The sequence below is a fragment of the Eumetopias jubatus genome, unplaced genomic scaffold (genome assembly GCF_037043125.1).
Source record: "Eumetopias jubatus isolate StellerSeaLion01/CBP00866 unplaced genomic scaffold, mEumJub1_p1.0 scaffold_3, whole genome shotgun sequence".
In the NCBI taxonomy this organism is placed as follows: domain Eukaryota; kingdom Metazoa; phylum Chordata; class Mammalia; order Carnivora; family Otariidae; genus Eumetopias; species Eumetopias jubatus.
In genome coordinates, this window is record NW_028274809.1 from 139492752 (window position 1) to 139515604 (window position 22853).

The 22853-nt window shown below is 43.1% G+C and overlaps 1 long non-coding RNA gene across 3 annotated transcripts; it reads left to right on the forward strand.

The window, feature by feature from the left end:
* The first annotated feature begins 8253 nt into the window (after nucleotides 1-8253).
* LOC114212528 (uncharacterized) lies at nucleotides 8254-22216 on the forward strand. Of its 3 annotated transcripts, XR_015767902.1 has the most exons (6): nucleotides 8259-9523; nucleotides 10001-10379; nucleotides 12732-12803; nucleotides 13297-13415; nucleotides 13638-13752; nucleotides 18321-22216. It is a non-coding gene; the product is annotated as an uncharacterized LOC114212528 (long non-coding RNA). The 3 variants fall into 3 exon arrangements; XR_003609982.2 differs by lacking the exon at nucleotides 18321-22216 and adding an exon at nucleotides 17239-17720 and having other exon boundaries at nucleotides 8254-10379; XR_003609984.2 differs by having other exon boundaries at nucleotides 8256-10379.
* Nucleotides 22217-22853: the final 637 nt, after the last annotated feature.

The window sequence follows — 22853 nt, forward strand, 5'->3', positions numbered from 1 at the left end:
ACAGTTTACTTCCACTTGCTGCTTACCCACTGATGGAGCATGATCAAGGCTGATATTACAAAAATGTAGGTGAAGAGGGGGCCATGACAAAGGGATTGGATAATCTATAAACCAGGCAGACAGCCCTTAGCTGTGCTGTTTCGCTCACTTCCTGGCCCCGCTGAATCATTTCACTGGTGCTCAGGGTGAGCCAGATCATCTTCCAAAAACTATTCCTTGCCTCTGTCTGCTCAGAGCTCGATTTCCGATTCTTATGACTGGTGTGTGTGCTGTGACACCTGAGAAGGTGAGGCTTTGGTTATTACTCTTTCCTAGTCACCCTGCCTTGGAGAGACCAGTCAGAACACACCCGTTTTGCCCCTCGATCTGACCTGTTCAGCCCAGCGGCAGGGGGCCCCGAGCCCTTTCCTGTGTGTGCACATGCCCACTTACACGCGTGCGATGTGCTGGCTGGCCATCTCGTGTGTCTTCTGCTTAAAAACTCAAAATCTGGGGGGTGGGGGAATGGGTTAGCCTGGTGATGAGTGCTAAAGAGGGCATGTTCTGCGTGGAGCACTGGGTGTTATGCACAAACAACGAATCATGGAACACTACATCAAAAACTAATGATGTAATGTATGATGATTAACATAACAATAAAAAAATTTTTTAAAAAGTTAAAAAAAATCTCAAAATCTGAATGTGATATCTCTTTTCTCCATATATCACGAAATCAGAGTTTTTGAGGGTTTGTCTTGTCAAGATGCTTATAGCTGGTTCAGAATAATGACTACAAATAGGATCGTACCAGAACATTGAAATACAAGGCTGCACGAAGGAGACTGCCATCTCCCCTCAGGGGTTTTTTCTGTTTCCCTAGAATAGTAAGCTTGGGTCTTAACTTGGGATGGTTATTGTCTGTTTCTTCAAAGACTTGCTTGTAGATTAGCTTTGATCTTTGTCTACGGTGAAAATGCTGGGAAGGTCAAACTATGTGGAGTGGGAGTACGAGAAGAGGTACGTGACACAGAGGTCCACGATGTGGGTACCCCACCAACTCCATTCGTCTAAGCACAGGCCCAGGGGAGTGGAGCCCTCGAGCCGCACGGCCATCCACTTCCTGGGCCGGCTACAGAGTGGGGAGAGTTTAGACAGAAGGAAGGCAGACACCGTCCCTGCCCTCATGGACAATAGTCTAGCCGGGAGACAGACTTAAAGAAATAAGAATAAATAATGTCAAACTATCATTACAGGAGAGATAAGTGCTAGAAAATTAAAAAAAAAAAAAAAAAGATAAGGTGCTGCGCTGTGCTGGTATACAACATAACCCAGGCTGGAGCATCTGGGAGGATTGATGTTTAAGTGTAGATGTCAAGGATCAGGGGAGATGGTGGGAATGGGGGTGCGGCAGAGGGAGAGAGCACAGCCCTAGGTTGCCAAAGCACGCGGTGGCAGTTGGGACCGTATTTACGGCAATTAGAGTCTCCCTGGCAGAAATGTAACACTCTTCAGAACCCTCGGGAATTTGTCATAAGTCAAACTGGTTAAGTATAGGTCAATTAATAACCATAGTAATACAACAGTAACACTCATTAAATGCTTGCTTGGGTGTAGATATTATGCTAAGTGTCAAGGTCACCTCAGTGAGGCTGTCCCTGGACACTCTGAATAGCAACCCCCCACCTCTCCTTTCCTTTACTCTGTTTTTCTTTTCTCTTCTATTACTGACCACCATCTGACATTGTTTCTTGTCTGTCTCTCAGGCTGGAATGTAACCTCCACGGGGGCAGTAACTTTTGCCTGTTTTGTTTACTACTGTTTGCCCCGAGCTTAAGACTCTGCCTGGCACATACTCGGTGCTCAAAAGAAAATACATATTTGTATTTGGTATATGATTTGTACAAATCATATTTGTCATGAATGAATGGATATTATTCATTTAATCTTCACAGTGTATCTACGAGGTAGGTACTATTTGCCTTACACCACCGATGAGCAAATTGGCACAGAGGGATTAAGTAATTTACCAAAGGTCACACAGCCACTGGCGTGGTAGAATCAGGATCTAAGCCCAGGCAGTCTGACTCCAGAGTCTTGCACCGCAGGTGTGTGTGCAAAATGGCAAGAGTTGTGAAAAGTATATGCCAATTTGATTTACAGCTTTTCTCTGGTTAAATGTCATTCTGTTTAGAGACTTGAGAAACGTGTTCCAATGAGGTATTGCAGTACGAGATACTACTGATTTTATAACACAGGGATCATTGAGCTAGTGGTATGTAAGGACAATCATTGGTTAAGGAAGGCTTGTGCCAACCCAGGGAACTTGCAATCCAGATAAGATAAGAAGTACTGAGTCACACTTTCAGATCCTATATCCTATAATACAATCTGAATTCCATGTTCCTGGAATATTCCTTACTTACCACTGACATCTTAGTGACTTCACACAGTGTGGTTACTGGGGATGTGACAAATGGAAACATGATTTACTCTTTGACTTGTTCAGTTGAACTAGAAGCTTAAAAGTTGTGGTGGTGGAGGTGTGTCTGTGTTTAAAAACCCGAGTTAGAATAAAGAAAACAAAAATCGTTTGCCCCACAAATCCATACAGCGGACAAAAAATTTAGTCCTGATGTGCCGTTTTTCACATCTCTTTATCACTTTGGGCAGAAATTATTTCAGCCTCTGTAATATGACTAGCTCCTGAAGCCATTTTGACAGTTCTGGCCTCTGACCAATTATTTTTCAGGAATGTAGCTGTCAAGAGTTTGCTTTTTCCTTGATAAGAAAGGTTTTATGTGTGTGTGTGTGTGTGTGTGCGTGCGTGCGTGCGCGCGCACACGCAGTTGTCAAAGAAAAGAACTTGCTTTTGAACTCAGAAACATCGTCTTTTTCTTTCTGCCCAGGTCTCCCTGAAATACTCAGCAGTCCCTAACCTCTTTTTCTAAGAAAGCTATTTAGGAGGTTCAGCATTTATGTTGTTGCTTCCTTGGCCGCTTACCATGTCAGAATTGGTGAGTAATTCCGGTCCTTTTCACACATCTGGACTCATGTTGTTTTTCTGGGCCCATCTCTTGGTGCCTGTCTCTGCTCCTTTCTGTCTCGGAAGATCTTTGGCACACATACACGAATTTGGATTTACAAGATTACAGGAAGTCAGGTATTTACAAAGAGGGTGTGCAATGTACAAACTCATTGAGCTACATGCCGAAAATCTACATTTTGTTCTATGTAAGTTATACCTCAGTAAGAAAAAGTTTTGTGTTTACAAATTTGCAGCAAATTTAATGAGAGTTTAAACATCTCTTGAGTGGATTTAGGGAGTGGTCTGTGTTCCCAACAGTATCTCGATTGGTATTACTGTTGTGCAATGGCAATGCCTGTGGCTAGGAGAACTGCCATAAGCAACTGTTTTTCGTAGCTTACGAAGGCTCAAGTTTTAACTTAAAATTTCTGCATACACAGTTAGAGCCACTGGAAACCCATTACCACCAGGAACCTGAAAGCACTGGAGCAGTTTCATTGCAGTGAGGACCCATCTAGTAAATAATGCATGAAGGGGCATCTGGGGAGCTCAGTTGGTTAAACATCTGACTCTTGGTTTCGGCTCAGGTCATGATCTCAGGGTCGTGGGATCGAGCCCTGCATTGGCTTCACACTCTGCGTGGAGTCTGCTTGTTTATTTTCCTCTGCTTCTCCCCCGCTCTCTCTCTCTACTCTCTCTCTCTCTCTCTCGAATAAATAAATAAAATCTTAAAAAAAATAATGCATGGAGATTCTACCGAACACCTTCTCATGGGATGCCTAAGACAAGTAATTCTTTCTCTCCTCCTCAGATTCCTTATCTGCAAAAGAGGATAACATTTGCCCTGCTTTATTCCTAAGGTTATTATGAGGAGAATTACATTTAAACCAATGAAGCATATATTCAGTGCTCATGCAACCGTACCGAACTCTGTGGGCACGAAGAAGGAAAAGGCATGCTTCCTGCATTCACAGAACTTAGGGACACGGATAGGAAGGAAGACCAGTAGGTATATGTTTACAGTAGAAAGTATCACATCATCTGGGTGATGGGGTGCCAGGTGATCCAGACCCAAGCAAAAGAAACTTTAATTCTGACTGGTGCCATTGGGGAAGTTTTCACAGAAGCACAAACACTTGAATGAGACCTTGAAGGAGGATGATTTGGAAGAAAGACTCCCCAAGTAGAGGGACAACAGGAACAAAACAGAGATAGGTCTTCATGACAATCAAATGAGTCTGTAAACTGTAAAGCATGATTCAGTGATAAAATATGACTTGTTACTTCTCCTGGGGCCACTCCTTACCTTCCCCAGCAGCCATGGCCGCTCTAGGTAATCAAATAGCATGGTGATTCCAAGAAAAGACCAGCTTTCCAGCTTCCAGAACTTCGGTGTAGGCATGACTGACTATGTATCCTCCAGTCTCAAAGGAGGTGATGATACATCTCAAGTCCAGCTCGGAAGAATAAACATAAACCAAAGGTTAACGGTTAAATTCTCTTTCCATCTTCTAACATTTCCCCCCAAGTCCCTCTCAGGTGGGCCCCCCCACCCCCTATCCATCACCACATCAACTCTTCTCCCTTACAAGGATCAGAGCAGGCTCTGAGTTAGCCAGCCCACAAACCCTGACGATGTTGATTTCTAGCTGTGTTATAGGGAGCAACTTCCTTTAATCTATATAAGACTTAAATTTTACATCTGTAAAATGGGAATGAAAATGATAGTACCCACTTCATAGTATTGCTGGGAAGGTTAAGTAAAATAATGTACCTGGTACATAACACTCAAAATGTTATGTCTTAAGTTGTCATCTGGAGTGGGTGTTGCCAGACTATGGCTGTGGGCCAAATCCAGCCACGTCCATTGGTTTGTGTAACGTCTAAGCAGCTTCCTGTTGCAACAGCAGGGTGGAACAGTGACAGGGACTGTATGCCCCACAGAGCTAGGATACTTACTGTCCGGCCCTTTGCAGAAGCGGTTTGCTGACCTCTGATCTGGGACGCTGAGAAGAGAACATCGGCTTACGTGACATTTACAACCAGTTAAATTTTGTCCTTGGTGGGCTCACCAGTGCCTTTTCCTCTTTATTGCTGGTTCCTGGCATCTAATGATACATGGTATGAACCCCTTATAGTGGAGAAGTCCTTATAGAGAGCTCGGCATCTCAGTACCGTGGAGATTCCTGGGATCTACTTATATCCTCCTGCAGTCCAGTATTAATAGAGAAGGACCACATAGGAAATGTGAAGAAGGTGGGTAACCAATTTCAGCTCTCGTTAGTTACGGCATCATCTCAAATGGAAACTGCAGAATACTCTAAGTTTAAAGGGGAGTTAGTGTTACCGGGTGATGACCTAGTCACCGAGCAGAAGGAAGCAAGGACATGGAAAAAGAAGCAAACCATGGTGGGTGATTTGAAATTTCCACTGACCTCCTCCTCTGCACCTTAAATTAAGACCACTGTAAAGTCCACTCCTATTCCATTTAAATATCTCTCTTTTAAAGCACCTGCAACATTATTGCTATTCTAAGATGTACAGAAGCCTGGTAGATGGAGATTGTGCAGCAGAGCAGTATTCCTAGGGTTTTGTTATTTGCGTATCAGGAAGATCACTGGGTCTGGGTCCAGAAAACCTTGCGATGATCTAGATGGGACCACAGAGGCATGTCACCTCCCCTCTCTTAGCCTCAGGTTCCTAGTAGAGACAATCTCTTTGTTAATTGTTAGAGGATACTAAATGGAGACACTCAAAGAGCAGTGTGTGCATGTATATGACGATGTGTGGTGGGGTGTTCTGTAAGGAAGGGATTGTAAGCTTTCTTTTGAACGGCAGATGCAACAAGAAAATATTCTAAGATGAGCTTTGGTCAAAACTGTTTTCGCCTACTACCCCCTAGGCCACCTGCGTCCATTCCCTTTATTCAACAAAGGGAAGGTTGCTTTGGACCCTGGCTCTCATCAAGGCGGAGAATGAACCTAGTGTTCACTTGCGTACACCTGTGATCCAGAGACGTACGTTCCTAAAATCGCTGGCCGGGGGAGTTGCCTTTTGTCAGTGCAGAGGCTTTTCTTAATTGAATAAAAAACAGATATTCACTTATATCAAAAATTCATTAAAAGCACCAACATTCACTGAGGTGTTGTCAGTGCTGGGGCCAGCAAGAATAGACAGTCATTGTCCCTTAATGACTTCACATCCAGCCTTGAAATACTCTTTAACAATTCCATCCCGGGCGCCCGGGTGGCTCAGTCGGTTAAGCGACTGCCTTCGGCTCAGGTCATGGTCCTGGAGTCCCGGGATCGAGTCCCGCATCGGGCTCCCTGCTCGGCGGGGAGTCCGCTTCTCCCTCTGACCCTCTTCCCTCTCGTGCTCTCTCTCTCATTCTCTCTCTCTCAAATAAATAAATAAAATCTTAAAAAAAAAAGAAAGTGTTAAAAAAAAAAAAAAAAACAATTCCATCCTGAGAACACTTTCTTCCCTTTTGTTACCGCCGGCCGTGACCCTGTCCCACGGAGTCCTCACGTCCTCCCTCCCACTCTTGATGCCTCTTCCTCCAGTTTACTTTTGGAGTTTCTTCCCCACGAACGTGCAAACGACTGTTGCATAGTCCAGAAGAGTTTTCTTCCTGGGGAGCTTGCATTAGAGTTCCATGTCCTTCCGACAGCACTTTCCCTGCTAAACCTGGATTTGGCCTCAGAACCCGTCTGTCACTACCAATCACGGTTGGCAGTTACGTCTACAACTATTCATCATGGTTTAAGCCAAGGCTGAAATTTCAGGAATCAGATAGCAAACACCAGGTTCAGTTTTTTGGGGGAAGAGGGGAACGGGGGTTTCATGGCTTTTTTGTTTTGGGGTTTTTTGGGGGGCCCTGCAAAGTGAGATGACAGAGATATGGCTTGCCCCTGTTATATATAAGGTCCCAACTTAGCAAAAGCCATAGCCCAAGGGTGGCAATTATCTTACAGAAATGTTCTCTACCAAGAAGAAAGTCAGAGATGATCTTCACTGGGCTGAAAACTTGTCGTGAAGAAAGTGAGGAGTGTGGCATTTATATCCCTATAAAGGCACAGCCACTCAAAATACCCACAGTGAGTGGAGAATTCAGAGCAGAAGCACTGTGGGTAGAGAAGGCCCCAGAGGTGTTATATGGTGCCTAAGTGAATAGTTGGACTCAAGAAGAATCTAATTTGAATGTTGCAGAGCAATTGTATGAGGAGCTTTATTCCAGAAAGTTCTATCATCTTATGCACTGTGTTTGACAGGGGATAAAGTCAGAAGAAGGAAAATGAACACATTCATTAATGAGGATTCAACTTGCAGTTGTAGTGTCAAAAAGATTCAATAATTTAAATAATCCATAACTTTCACAGTATTTCTTTTTTAAAGATTTATTTATTTACTTAGAGAGAGAGTGAGTGCAAGTTGGGGGAGGAGCAGAGGGAGAGGGAAAGAGAATCCCAAGCAAGCTCCACCCCCAGAGCAGAGCCCCACATGGGGCTCAATCCTAGGACTCTGAGATCAAGAGCTGAGCCAAAACCAAGAGTTGGATGCTTAACTGACTGAGCCACCCAGGCGCCCCAGCTTTCACGGCATTTAAATGTGAAAGTATGCATTAAACTTGGGAACCTGCTGGGATATAGTAGATTGTAAACATTTCCATACAGTTATAGAATTTCAAATGCAACATTATGCCCTCATGTTAATAATAATAAATAAATTCAAGAGAGCTTAGTTCAAATAAACACATTATTGGGGTTGACAACAAAAGTGTGGACACCTCCCTGACTCAGAGGTGTGCTCACTGCAGATCTCTGTTGGCAAAGGAGACAACTTGTTATAGGCCGGGCTCTCTCAAGAACCTCTCTTTACCACGTATTGGCTGTGAGTCTCTGAAGCTCTTCTCCAGCTCTCCAAGTATTTGAATCACTTGTCTACAGGTTCGTGAGCATGACATAGTTACCTTAATAATCTGCAGAAATATGCACAAAGTTACATTTCTGCCTGGCATCCCATTACCAATATAAAAATATAATCGACTGTTTTGGTCATTTACATTAATAATTAACTAGGAGACTTTAAAATTCCCATTTTCCTCAAAGTTACATTTTTATAAGTGCTTGATTTTTTTCCTCTCAATAATTTTGTGAGGGAGTTTTCAGTGTTTTTACCAAATAAGTATCTTTTTATGTAACTTATAAATGCACACAGACATAAAAAGTATTAACAATTAAGAGTTCATAGGATACCCCTATTATTATTATTATTATTTACCCCTATGATTTGTTTTAATTAGATTTTAAACACAGGCTTAACATCATATGTATACACACACATGTGGTTATCTTGACCAACAAGATTAACCTTGAACTATTCCTTCAAGGGTATTGTCTCACTAGATGATCCTCCCTATCACCTCACAGAGAAAGAGTCAGCCTTCTGCAATATTTGGAATCATATTTTCCCCCAAATGCAGTTGTAGTGGAGTAAAATAAATAGTAGATTTAGAGGTGGGGTTTATGCCCCGACTCTGTCAACAACCCAGTTCACCTGTTACTAAAAGGACCTTTCATTTAAGCTTTCAGAGCCTCAATTTTGCCATCCTTGAAATGGAAACAATAGTATTTTTTCTTATTATGTAGCTCATTTAATTAAAAAATATTTAATAATGTAGTCTTTGAGGAAAGCACTGGATAAAAACTCTAACATTAAACAAGTACAAGACCTTGTAGGACATGCTGTGATATTTTACCACACCATGACTTTATCAGTCCCTATAGTTCTAACAATGCCCAAACAGTAATCATTTGGTCACTGGTAGTTCTTACTTCTTACTCCGTGTGACTGGAGAGGGCCTGCCCAATGTGATGTAAATGTGGCCAAAGTACCAAAACCCTCTGGACGCAGTGACTGGTTCGGGAATGATTCTTCTAAGATGAAACCAGGTAAGTAAATACTTGATTCTGGAATTTACTGGGCAGGGACTCTCTTTCAATGAGAAGTAAGGACATTAGGAAGTAAGTCTGGAGGTGCTAATGGTCATCTTATCAGCAGGTAGACTGATTTATTGAAGCTAACTATAAACTAACTACTGAAACTAACACAGAGAACAGCAGGAGATGGAGAAGAACATATCCTGAATTACAGCATTGGAATCCCTGGATTTATCACCCCTGAGGTTTCACTTGTGTGCTTTTTAATTATCCAGCCCATGGATTTCTTTTCCACTTTAGACTTCGGAGTTGAGTTTCTGTCACTTGCAGTGAAAAGAGCCTTGACTGATTCACTTACTTCTCACTATGAAGGAGATGCTCTATAAAGAGTCCATGGCCAAGCTATGTGTGACTCATGCTTGCATCAATAGACCCAGTGCTAAATGCCAGTGATATGGTTGCATGATGGCCTTCACCCCATCTTCTGTGCGTAGCTAGACTGCTTAATAGACCTTGAGCCTGGATCTTCAGAGTCTAGGATCTCAGTCAGCACCACAGCCCATCTAAACCCAGCCAATAGGTGAGTCTGCTCTTTTGTCAGGTTGACCCCTGCTTTTAACCCAAGGGCTAGAATATGCTTCCAATAAATCCCTGTAGAATCCTTTCTGATGACTCAACTCCTCCCTGATTCATTCGAGATTTCTTACTGGGTGCAGAAGCTTAAATATTGCCTGAATTGCACTCTCCCCTAAACCCCCATTGGCTCTCTCAGACTTTGGTGCCTGGACTGGATTTGAGCTTGCTCTGAATTACTCCTGACTATAACACTGAATTTGAACTTCTGACCACCATCCTCCTCTACCAGAATAGGACCAAACTTTCTTTCTCAGTTTTTCCTGGCTTCTGGACAATTCTTACTTACCCTTCTACCATTCTTTGGGAGTGATGAAATCAATTTCATTTATAGATCTCTACACTTAGATATAGCAAGGCTAAATCAGGATCTTGAATGTACTTTTTAAAACTAAATGAGATTTTCAATTTTTCATGTACCAAGTGCCTATCTCCCACCCACAACCTTGAAATCAGAATCATGTTGGAGTTCTCTGGCCAGACTCTACTTGGGAAACCAGCCAAAGGAAATCTCTGCAACAGATTGGTCCAGCCCCAATTATGGCAGAGGAGCGGGAGTACACATTACTCCAACAAAAGAAGGCCTGCCCAGAGTCATCCAGCACATCTCATGCTGGCCCTGCCAATGCAGGAAAAGTGGAGAATGCCCACTGAAGACAGGAGTGACTTCATGCTCCATCCCTGGAATTGCCTCTGAACTCATCCTAGGAGTGGACGTTGGGTGCTAATCAAGAGGACTTTGATGATTGTTGGTAAATTTGGGCAAATGGGTCCTTTGCCTGGACAACTCTTCTCATTTGCAGGTTTGTGCCTTAGTCTCCATGTCATGTGAAGCAAGGGGTGCTGGGTTCCCTGCTTGGATGTGGGAAGCTGAAGACAGAGCTCCAGGACCTAGGCTACTTTAAACTGAAAAGCCAGGGAAAACTGCCTAGCCCAGACCACTGAGGCAGCCAAGATTGTCTTCTTTCCTGATGGCCCAGGATCATCTCCTGTTTTGATCATGACCAGCTCTTGGAGCTCTTGCTCCTCTCAGGGCCAATGGCGAGGACATGGGTCCAAGAGAAGAGTTCAGAATGACCCCAAGACAACTTAAATCGGGAAAGGTAGAGTCCCAAGCCAGAAGTCATAGGGGGGGCCCAAGGGAGCCAGTTCTTTCCTTAAGAGCTGACCAAGCGGCTGAGCACCCGAGAAGTTGAGCTCAGAGGGAATGGAAGACCACCAAGAGGCTGTGTGGTGGTCCCACCCCTCCTACCACAGTCCGTAGTTTTTTGCATGGCTAGGGGGAGGGGTGGGGTGGTGAGTCCCAGTCCTGAGCTATAAACTGAACCGTGGGTAACAATTTCCATATAAACAATAAATGCTGGCTACACCCTAGGCTAGCTCAGCAAAGTCTATTAAACACATAATATAGGAGCAAAGATTTATGTCTACAAGAAATTTGTTCTAGTTAAAAAAGAAACAAAACAAAAACCTACCAATGGACTTAGGCACACAGCTTCTGTGTAAAGCTGGAGACAGTCTGTACTGTACCTGGGTAAATGCAGAGTAGTTTTGAACACATGGTAAGTGCTCGATGACCACTTTATGCTTGATAGATTAGTTATTCTATAAAAGTTTATCATGTTCTTTTCATTTGTTTTCTTTATTTGTAACTCATTTTCAGTTAACTTCCGTATATGACATGCAGAGTCCTAATAACAGACATCTTTAAAGGCACATGTCAGTGTGCCTTAATTCTTCCTTTTCTTAGAATATATTTGTTGAGCTATATATCATATATATATAATATGTATTATATACAAAATCTATATCAATTTAAAAGCAAAAGTTTCTTTTGAGAGTTTACTAAAGGCTTGGCTTTTACCGTTCATGTAATAAAGCATAGATTTTCCTTAAAGGTAAAGTCTCCATTTCAAAAAAGTTGCTGACAAGGACAGCAGGGTTAAAGAATTTCAACAGTTTAAATTTAAGGTCCTGGATAAAGTCCAAATGGAGAATATTTTCTGATTATGAGAAGTTGGCTTTTTTATCTGATTATTTTTTACAGAGTCAGAAACACCCAGAGGGCAATGAGGGGCGCTGAGCAGTGACACGGGGAAGAGCGCCAGGACACTGTCCCAAGGCTGTAGGGCACCACGTGCTCTGCCCAGCTCCCTGTGGAGGTGGCTCAGCTTTGGCGAGTCACACAGACAGTCATTCAGGCCCAGTTCTTGAATTTCAGCATATTTTGCTTCTGAAAAGACAAAAACCAATTATTGATAGCTATGCTGACCTCAGATACGCAGGCTATCTTAGTGAAATGATCTTTTCGAACCATATTATTGCCAGTTAGAGGTGACCCTGAACGTGTTGATGTAAGTCTCGTGAAAAAAACAAAACCAAACCCAAGCCCAAGAAATAGATACTCTCCCTGATTTTTGTGTTTTCAGTCACCAATGTGGTTTTGATCCTGCTCATTGTTTTTGCCAGCCAAGCTCTCTCTTACTAAGAGGTCCTTTGTAAGATCACTCCAACCTCTTGGGAATTACTATTGGAGCATGTTAGCCAAAGACTGTAGTTAGCTGTGACCTACCTCTCTGTCTCCCCCAAGAGAATGTGTCTTCTAAGGGGTCTAAGGCGGATCTGGCTCAACTCTATCCTGTGTTGGGCCAACAAGTGTTTTGAACATAGCAAGTGCTGAATAGCTGTACTCTGGAATTTTGAAGTTGAGCTGAACTTGACCTTGCCATCATTGATTGATAATTAAAACAAGATCAGATTAGGACTTTTTCCTTTCCAACCTCAGCACCCATAGTCTCTTATGGAAGTCTCAAGAGCCCAGGTGCTCTGCACCTTCGTGAACCAGCCCCACTCCCGCCTAAGGTCTTCTCTCAGGCAAACAGCAGAAGCTACCCCACGCCTTCCCTCCCACCTCAGCTTGTCTTGCATACTCAGCCTCTATGCCCTGGGCTCAGGGCTGCCTTTGAGAAGGGTCAGAAGCATTGAAGTCAGGGCTTCTGATATTTCATGACATCTATAAATCATAGCCATATAGCTACCTTTTTCTGAGCATCTGTTACGTCCCAGATAATGTGCTGGACATGTTTAAAACCTGTTATTTATTTACTTTGCCTCAAGGCAGAAGAGTTATTCCCTTTGCTAATTCTTTTGTTTAGACAGTGAAGATCCCTGATTTAATGAAGCTCATGTTCCTATGGAAGAAGAGAGACAACAAACAAGTAAACAAGGTAATTTCAGATAGTGACTACACAATGAAGGAATTACAACTGGGTTGTGATGTAGTTAGCACTGCTTTAAATATCAACATCAGGAAAAAATCTCTCCAAGGGGGTGACATTAGTGCTGAACCCCAAATGAGGTAAAGGAGACTGGTAAGGTAAAGAGCATTCATTCACAAGGACCAGCGTGGGCAAAGCTCTGAGGAGGGTATGGGCTTACCGCATTATTAAGTTATCTATGGATCTGTTCGCTTTCTCTGCTAGAATTTGAGCAATATCCTAGTTCACCTACACACTTGGAAAGGATTTTTCTTGCTAGTAACTGGGCTTTCCATCCCCAGCATCCCCCCAGCACAGCTGGGACACCCTATGACATTCATAAGCATTTTCTTTGTCCTTCAAGATATAGTCAAAAATCCCACCTCTGCTTTCCCATCTTAGTGTTCAGTGAATTAATTTTGTATTTGTTTTCTCCTGGTTTATTTTGCCATATGAAACACAGGTCATCACATCTGCCTAGGCACCTCCTGGTATTTGTGAGGCTTTCATTCAACAGATTTCCTAAGCATCAACCTTGTGCTAGGCACGGGGCTAAGGCTTGGGACCTAAAGATAAACACAGGTTGGTAACTGCTCTGTGACACATAATGTGTTTTGCTAATTAAACTTGCATTATAGATAGCTTTCTCCAGCAATGGTGTGGAGAATTGATTGAAAAGCAACCAGATTGTATATAGGGAAAACAATAAGTATGTGTATATATGCATGTAAATATGTGTGTGGTGTTGTAGATAGCTGCTGTTTTTGTAGCACTAACACCCAGCCTCCTTTTTTTCCTGGAAAGAACACCCTGTTTTCATGGATTACCATCCCCCTCCTCACCACCACTCCTGTTCCATGAGGTTGGCTGAGATTGATTCCAGAGGCCATGTCATAGGTTCATACCTAATCAACACCAGGTAATCCTGAACTTTCTGCTAGAAAAAAAAAAAGTAAGAAAAAGTTTCTTTCCTCTGGGGTGGTTGAAAGGCTAGGATGCATGACTGGAGCTCTGGAAGTTATCACCATGGGGGAAGAGCCCATGGAGAGCAGAGCCCCACTCGAAGAAAATCTGCCCTAAAATATAGGGAGGAAGTACCATGGTGAGCTCCTAGATCTAGCTGGACACCCTTAGCTCAGTTAAATGAACCAAAAAATTCCCTTTCTTATTTGATTTGAGTTGGGTTTTCTGCTACTTGCAACCCAAATATTCCTAAGTAATATAGATGAGGAGCTTGAGGCACATTGACATTAGTTGCCCAAGATCCCACAGCTAGTAAGTAGCTGTGTTTACTTTAAACCCAGGAAATCAATCTCCAGAGTCTTTGCTCTGCTTGCCTCTTAGATCAGGGTAGGAAGGGAGAGGAGCAGAGGGATTTGAGAGATGCTTCGGTGGTTGAAGCTGTAGAACTTGGGGACAGGCTGAACATGGCGAATCAGGGAAACATGACTTACACATCAGGAAGATGAAGGTATCACTCATGGGGGAAAGAGGAAATACCAAACAGAGGACATATTTGGGGGTGGAGAAGAGTTGGAGGTGATGAGTTGTGTTCTGGATGTTTTGAGTATGAGGTGTCTGTGGGGCATGCAAATAGAAATGCCTGGACCACGAGTGAGCAAAAAAGCTCTAGGCTAGATGCACTCAATCTTTAAACAAATACTTATTAAACGTCTGCTCTGTGGGAGCCCCTGGACCAGATTAATGGGGATTATATGGGAGAACTTGGTAGTCATGGAAACTTTTTGGACTTACAGAGCTTACATTTAAGTCTGAGTTATTAGTGTATCAGTGATCTTTGAGGTGATAATGGGTGAATGAGGGTACCCAGGGATTGGGTATAGAGTAAGAATAAAAGGAAATTTAACTTCTGTATCTCGGTTTCCTCGTCTATAACTACCCCATGGGGTTGTTCTGAAGGTGAAGCTTTTAGAATGATGTTGTACATAATGAGCCAACTGTATATCTTAGCAACGATGAGTGTGAGGTACTGCTGATGTTGATAATGAAGAGGGGCAGGAAGTGTCAGAAGTTAGGGTTAATGCATAACCTGGAGGTAAGATTGTGCTTATCACAAATGATTCTAGTCATATAGAATGAAATCAGAAAGGTTACAAAATTGAACTTTAGTTCTTCCTGTTGCGATGCTTGCCACTATATAGGCAAGAGTTGAGAAAAGCAAACTTATTTGGCTTTCAACTACCCCAGCCCCTATTAAATTAAATTTAAATGAATGTGCTACTTAGCTAGGTGCCAGGGATGCAAATACAAACACAAATGTGATATTGCCTTTTCCCTCAGTGACGTTTATGTCCTAGTGGCCCTCATTAAGTGTCAACTTCTTGCCTCCGCTGGGTTCTTATTTTTTGCACTTGGAGCCCTTTCTTCGTTGATGGACAGGTATTAGCCTAAATGCGGAACTCAGCAATTAGTCTCGATTTATATACACACAATATTAAGTCAAAGCCTTTGCGTGGTGATTTGACCAAAAGCTTAGGGAGGCCGGTGGTATCTACTTCAGCCATCCTTTCTCTGCTCACTCAGAACACCTTCAAATGTACACCCTTTTTCTTACGCAAAGCAATACCACTCTCTTGAGCCCCTACCCCAGAGCTACTCCCAGGCCTTTGTTTACACATCCAAGGATTTAGCAGATGCTTTGAGGTTTCCCTTTAAAGAGTCTGATTAAACTCTTAGACAAGGGTCATCTTCCTCCCTAGTCTCTACCTGGGGAGAGAGAGGTGGTTTACTTAGAGATAGGCTATGGGTATCTATGACATATTTATACACAAACTTAAATATACATGCATTGTTAGTAAAAAAAAAAAAAGGCATTATGCTCTCTCTGTATTTTTGGTGTCTGCTCTTTTTCAATTATAAATATATTTTAAACATTCTTGGTGTTAATAACTCTTATCTAGAACATGATTTTTAATGGCTACATATTTATCTATGGCTATAATGTAATTTTCTTATGTAGTTTTGATATTTAAGTTGTTTTCAGTGTTTCACTTTCATAAATAATTCATTGGAGAACATCTTTGGGTCTATATCCTGTGGGATCCCTGACACCTAGAGCAGAGCCTGGCACTTAGTAAATGTACACTAAAATATTTGCGGAGTGAATGAGTGAATATGTCAACTCAATTTCCATCCCAGGCGCTAGTGTTTCTTTTCATACTGTGTATTATTTAAGTCCAAAGTTTTCTCTTTAATAATAGTTGCAGTTATCATGGAACTGTGCAAATCAAGGCCCCAGTTCCAATAGGCAGTTTCGGTTACCATGATACTACGCAAAGTGAGGACTGTATTACTTTGTTTCCTTAATTCAAAAGTAATGCATGATAACTTTAGATAACTTAGAAAACGCATATAAAGAGAAGGAAGAAAGGTGAAATCACCTGTAATTACAGCACTCTTAATTAAATTAAGAGTTAATCATTATGACATTTTGATATATATATTCTTGTTAATCTTTTTTTGTGCAAATATGTGGTTTATTTTTCTTTACAAAAAAGGAGGGGTACTTTTCATACTATTTAGTATCTGCTTTTTTCCACTATATATAGTGAACAACTGCTCGTGTCATTAAATATTTTTCTTTTACACGGTTGTTATCAAGTTCCTAGGGTTACATTTTATGGATGAACTGCGGTTTAACTAATGTTAACTAATCTCTCATTGTGGGTGAAGTACATAGTTTTTTGTATAAACCATGGAAAAAATTCTAAAATCTAGTTAATTTATATGGTTTTGTAGTTTTCAAATTTTGCACTATAAAGATATATTAATTTTAAAAAACAGAAATACATACTATACTATACTATATGCTATAGTATAGTTTTGGGAAATAGGTTGGGGGAAAATAGGTGGCACTTTTTCATGTCCTACTTGATACATTTCTGTATTGTTTGAAAATTCTGACACTAGTATGTATTAATTTTATAATTAAAAATAAACACTGAAAAGTGTTTTTAAATTTTAATTTACACCTAGCACCCAGACCTTGGTTTCTAATACCATTCTCCAATAAAAGGAACGTGGGTTTCTTGAAAAAAATGGCTAACTCTAGGGCTGGGGTAGGGGAAATTCAAGATGATCCTGGAGCATCTTACTACACCTGAGAGTAAGAAAAAGCTCAAAAAAAGCAAAAAAAAAAAAAAAAGTGACATGTCAAAGGGACACGGGCACCAACCTGAAAGAGCTCCCAATGGCCAAATCTGAAATAGTATGAGCTGCACAATAAATGGTATTGAATTATAACCCAAAGTATAAAATAAATATCCATGAGTTCCGAACATGATGCAAATAATAACAGAAATAAATAAATGCGGGTGGGGGAGGAGACAACTCTTCCTTATAGAAGAATTCCAAATAATTTACATAGATCCCATCCAACCTGCAGGAGGTGGAGCTTAATCACACCCCACCCCTCGCCCCACCATGAAAATAAAAGAAAAACCCACCCACTTTGAACCCCGTGAGCTGTGTTCACTGAGTGCAGCCTGCAAAGGGGAAAACAGTAACTTTACAGAGGCAAGCACCACCTCGGCAAGGTTATCCCAGCCAACATCACAGACCTAAGTCATGTAAACAGCATGTACTCCTGATATGATGTGATGACAGTGGGCACTTCGTGTCTGTGGTCTTCCTCCCTGAAAAACCCAGTATCCAGTCTCCTCTTGAGAAAACGTCAGACACGGTCGCCTGGGTGGCTCAGTTGGTTAAGCGACTGCCTTCGGCTCGGGTCGTGATCCTGGAGTCCCGGAATCGAGTCCCACGTCGGGCTCCCTGCTCGGCAGGGAGTCTGCTTCTCCCTCTGACCCTCTTCCCTCTCGTGCTCTCTATCTCTCATTCTCTCTCTCTCAAATAAATAAATAAAATCATTAATAAATAAATAAATAAAATCTAAAAAAAAAAAAAGAAAACGTCAGACAGATCCTAACCGAACTCTTGACCGGCACTCCTCAGTCATCAAACACAAGGCCAAGCTGAGTCACAGCCCAGAGGAGGCTGAGGAGACGGGAGGACGATAAAGCAATGTGGGATCCTGAATTAGATCCTGAACAGAAAACGGAGTAGAAAAACCAGGGAAACCCGAACAAGATCTGGAGCTGAGCGAACAGCGTCAGACCCATGTTGGTGTCTTCCTTTCGATGGTTGTAAGCACAGTTCTATGGGAATGAGAACATTAGGGGAGATTCTCTGAGGGGTACACTGGAACCCTCGGCACTATCTTTGTAACTTTTCTGTAATTGTAAAACTATCATAAAATTAAAAGTTATTTCAAAAAATTAAAAATGCTTCCATCAACAACCATGCCTATCAGCAAGTATCTTTGCATATTAAGAAACTGAACTACTTCTAATCCTTCAAGTTATACCTAATCATGTTACTATAAACACTATGAGTTAGAATCACATTTTTAGGCCCACCCTGTCCAAAGCTTGCATTTTTAATATTGTGTCTTTTTCCTTTTTTCAACAGGTGACCTTAGGCATGCCTGTGATATCACCGCTGGGCCTCTAATCCTGCTCCACCCCTGACTCAGGCTTCTGATACAGCTGGGGGGGGGCAGGGAGGGGCATCCTCTGTGCTGGGTCTTAGCTACCTGGAGCTCCCACATCCCAAAATTGAACCTGGGTGGATTTTCTGGGCAGCCTCTGATGCTTTGGGTCTTTTGCCTTTCAAACTACCCTCTCTCAGTCAAGCAGGTCTTGGTAAGGAAAAGAGCTACTTTTGGTAAGGATTTTAGACTGTAGTCTAAGGGCAACAGGAAGCTTTTGAAGATTTTAAGCAAGCGAGGTGCATAATCTGCAGAATATGAACTAGGAGGGAGGGATGGAAGAGTGACTTTCAGAGTGACTATTACAGCAGCCCCTGGGGGAGATGCGGTAGGCCTGGACGGGGGTGCTGGCACGGTGGGTGGGGGCTTCAGATACCATGACAGTGAATAATGATAATCATAAACATTGATATACTCCTGTGGAGTTTACATTGCAAACGCTTTTACATTCTTTGTCAATTAATGTTTACAACCCTGGGTAGAATTTCCATTTTGCAAATGAGAAAAACTGGAGCCATAGGAAATTAAGTGAATGGCTCCGGGCTAAGTAGCATAATTTTAACCCAAGCATTTTGATTCCAAATCCAATGTGCTTTTCCAGTGCCCGACTGCAAGATTAAGGGGGAGATATATGTTAATGATTTGGTCTCTTACCCTTTGGGTTAATGGTTTTCAGAAATTACTATACTTACAAGCTTACAAATACAGATTCCCGGGCCCCACCCTTGGAGGTTCTGACTCCGTTTCTGGCGTGTGGGGGTGGGCGGGCAGAGCTCTGTAGCACCCTGCGGGGGGGATGTAAGGAAAGCGGCTTGAACTAGAACTGCCGTGGTCTTTGCTTGTTTTCCCAATTCCCATGCACAGGCAACACTGAATGGGGGCAATTGTTCTCCAAGTACATGTACGATGATGATTCAAAAATGGATATAGATTTTTTTTTACCAATTTTTTAAAAGATTCATTTATTTATTTTAAAGAGAGAGAGAGAGTGAGGGGGAGGGCTAGAGGGAGAATCTCAAGCAGATTCCCTGCTGGGCGGGGAGTCCAACTTGGGGCTCGATCTCAGGACCCTGAGATCACGACCTGAGCCAAAATCAAGAGTCTGACGCTTAACCAACTGAGCCGCCCAGGCAACCCAGATTTTTTCTAACTATTATTTGAACAGTCATCTTTCGGAATCTGAGGAGCATTAGCAAACTTGGCTTTGAAACTATTTTTGCTGTTGAATGACTGACTACTTTGTCCTTTTTGTACCTGTCCTGCCCCCAAGCCTCTTCTGTGATCATGGTCCCCGTGTCCCAGGCCGGTCTCTGTGGCTTCTGGGCGAGCCTGCCTCTAGCCACAGCCATGCGGCCACACACCCAAGTCTGCGGAGCGGAAGCCTCAGCCCACAACAGGGTCAGAGCGTGTGGTCTTGTAGCCACAGGGAAAAGGGGATGGGAGAGGGTGGGTTGAGTATTTTCCCAACTTCAGTCCTCCGAGCCCAACTGCAGGTTATGACTTCAGTGTGCCATTTCTCCTTTAAGAAAATAATGAAAATGGTCCAGAATCGCTCTCTGTCTTATTTGGCCTAAATAATGGGTTTTCTTTCTTTGTTTAGCTTTCTGGTACCTCTAAAATCAGATGTACTTCTTTATGTAATTGCTTCTCGTTACTACTCTAGTTGAAGGTCACTTAAGGCTTGTGGCTCGCTATTTTTGAATTTTATCTACTTTTCAATCATTACGTGAAGATAAATACCTGAGTACTTGCATCTCAAGTTACAGAAAAGGGCCCCTAGCTCACGTGGGTTAGGTGCTCTAAAGAGCAAAACTGTGGTGACCCGTCAATGTTTATTCACCCACTTTACCTCGGCCTTTACCGGCCCACCACACGGCTCCCCTCACTCGCCACAGGAATATTTTCCCGGAAGGCAGAGTCAACCCTGAGAAAACTATTCTTTCCACGTGGGGATAGGCTTCTCAAAGTCTCCCCGAGAGGCCTGGTCTCAGCAAGGGGTGTAGAGAGGCGTGTTTCCACTTGACCCAAAGGGGCCCTGCTCTGCCACACACACTACTTTCCAAGCCCTGGGGGTGCATCCTTCTATCCACCTCAGCTGAGGGCTCTCTGGTGGGTAGAAGAATCATGAATGTTTATTGAGTGCCTACGATGGACTAGGCACTGCAGGATTGCTTTGATCAGTCACAAACATCTCTTCCTTTCAAGCCGATGGGACTACATGTGCCAGTCGTTGGCTGCAGCCTTCTTGGTGGATGGTACTCTCCGGGACCCCTTGGCCTCAGGCAGCACACACCTCACAGGCTGGGCTTGGCAGCGTTTCCAGATGGGATTCCCAAGGATCGCAAGTCCTTCAGGCTGGGGGCGTCTGGAAACTCTTCAGCAGGACATAGTTGGCTGTTACAGCCCCACCGTCGTCCCTGCCCCCAAGCTTGGTTTATCTCAGGATTGAAGCAAACTGCTAACCTCTAACGGCAGACAAGGGTCAGGAAATATTTCAGCTCTCTTGAAGGCTCTCCTCACCTTAAAGGGGACCTAGACGGGATCTGTTCTTTGAATTTCCCTCCAAGGGGGTGGTCCTGGGGCATATATTCCCAGTCTCTGTATGGCAGTATGGCCAGGTGAGGCCCGCTAACCTTGTTCATTCCAATGTGGTAACTTTGATTCTGCTTGTGGCGTAGGGACAGCCTTCTTCCCAGTCACTGTCCCACAAACGGCCCCCTGATGCTGGGGGGCCTGGACACACCCTCCACATGGGCTGCCCTCTAGGAACAGTGAGACCTCCATCAGCTTTCATAACCCTTTTAGACAGCAGGTCCGTGGGGAGAAGGGAGGAACCAGGATTGGTCTGAGCTGGTTTCTCAGGAGGACAGCCTAGAATCTACAACATGACTACTCAGGGTTTGGTGAACTTGGGTCTAAGCTTCCGTGGTGTTGAATCAGAAAGCTGGAGGCGTGGGATAGTTAGAATCTCTGGGCAGAGAAACATCCACAACAGGCAAGCGCCCTTCTGGAGGCGGGGCCCGTGTGGGGTATCACAGAGGAAGCAGGACCCCTCGCAGCAGTTGGGGGAGGGGAACGATGACAAGTTCCAGCCCTCCAGAGAGAGAGGAGTGTTCTGGCAAAGGCGTAGGTAGATTGTCAGGCCCCCAGCCAGGCAGCTGTGGTTTGGGGCTGGGTTCCAGGGCCAGCAGGGAACTGGAATGCCAAATGGGAACTGAGCAGGCGCCCAGTCATATGCCATACTTGGCCATAGGGCGGGTTTAGACAGAAATACTCTGGTTTCAGGGCACCTGGGTGCCAAAGAGCTTTCCTCATATACCTGGATCCTGGGCGTGGCATGGCAAGACTGATCGATCTCCTGTCCCCCCACTAGGGGCCAAAGGCCCCAAATTATGAAACAATAAGCTTGTGTAGGATCAGATCAACCACCTAGCAGAATAGAGTAAGTGTGCAGATGTCCCAGGGATCTTGGATTACCTTTGTCCCCATCCTCCCCACCAGATTCTTCCCCTGAGAGGCAGCCATTCCTATAAACTGAAACAGATGAGTTCTTGCTAAGATGCCTGATAGGTTTTTTTTTTTTAATCTCTTAAGTTCACACACAAAAAGACTATAGATGATAGATATATATCCATCTATACATACCCACAGACACACTTACGCATACAGATAGGTCTTACATACATAGTAGATGAATCCCTAAAAAAGTCATATTTAAGTTCACTTTTTATAAATAATTCCTACTTGAAATTATCAAGGCAGCATCTCCTGATGGATCTGTCTGCTCTCTTTCATTAAATAAATAAGACATATGCAGTCTAGCTTATTTTTTTCCTTTTCTATTTTTTTGCCAGGAAACCCAGAGCTGAACTTCATATTTAATTTCATTACTTCCTTAGTTTTAATCTTCTGATAGAATTGTTTTCTTCTTTGAGCCCATTGTGTTACCTGACTTTTGTGTAGAGGTTCTTGATGTAATAACTCTATGGGCATTTATCAAATGTAATTTGCAATGATTTTAGAAGTGAATAATGAGTAAGTCATAAATAAATGAGTTGAATTTTCTAGAATCTTAGAAATATGTACCAGGGAAGCTTGCCAGTTAATGGATTACTAAGTTTGGGAAAAGCAGAATTCTACCGTAATGTACAATATCTTATTTTGGAACCTACCTGCCTGGAATTTGGAATGTGGAATTCACCCTCTGCAGATGAGCATGAAAGCGGGTACCTCTGCATTGGAAGGCATTAGCCAGAAGGACCTGTAGCAGGAGGGAACTGCTGGTCTGCTTTGTCAGAATCACTCACTTTGCACCTACTCTCTCAGTCATATTTGCAAACACACCTAGGAATGTTGGCTACATCCTCCCTGGGCAATTTGGACAATGCTTTTGCAGTCCTTTATCTGACCTACTTGGTCAACACGGCGCCTTGACTCAAAGATACCGGGGAAGC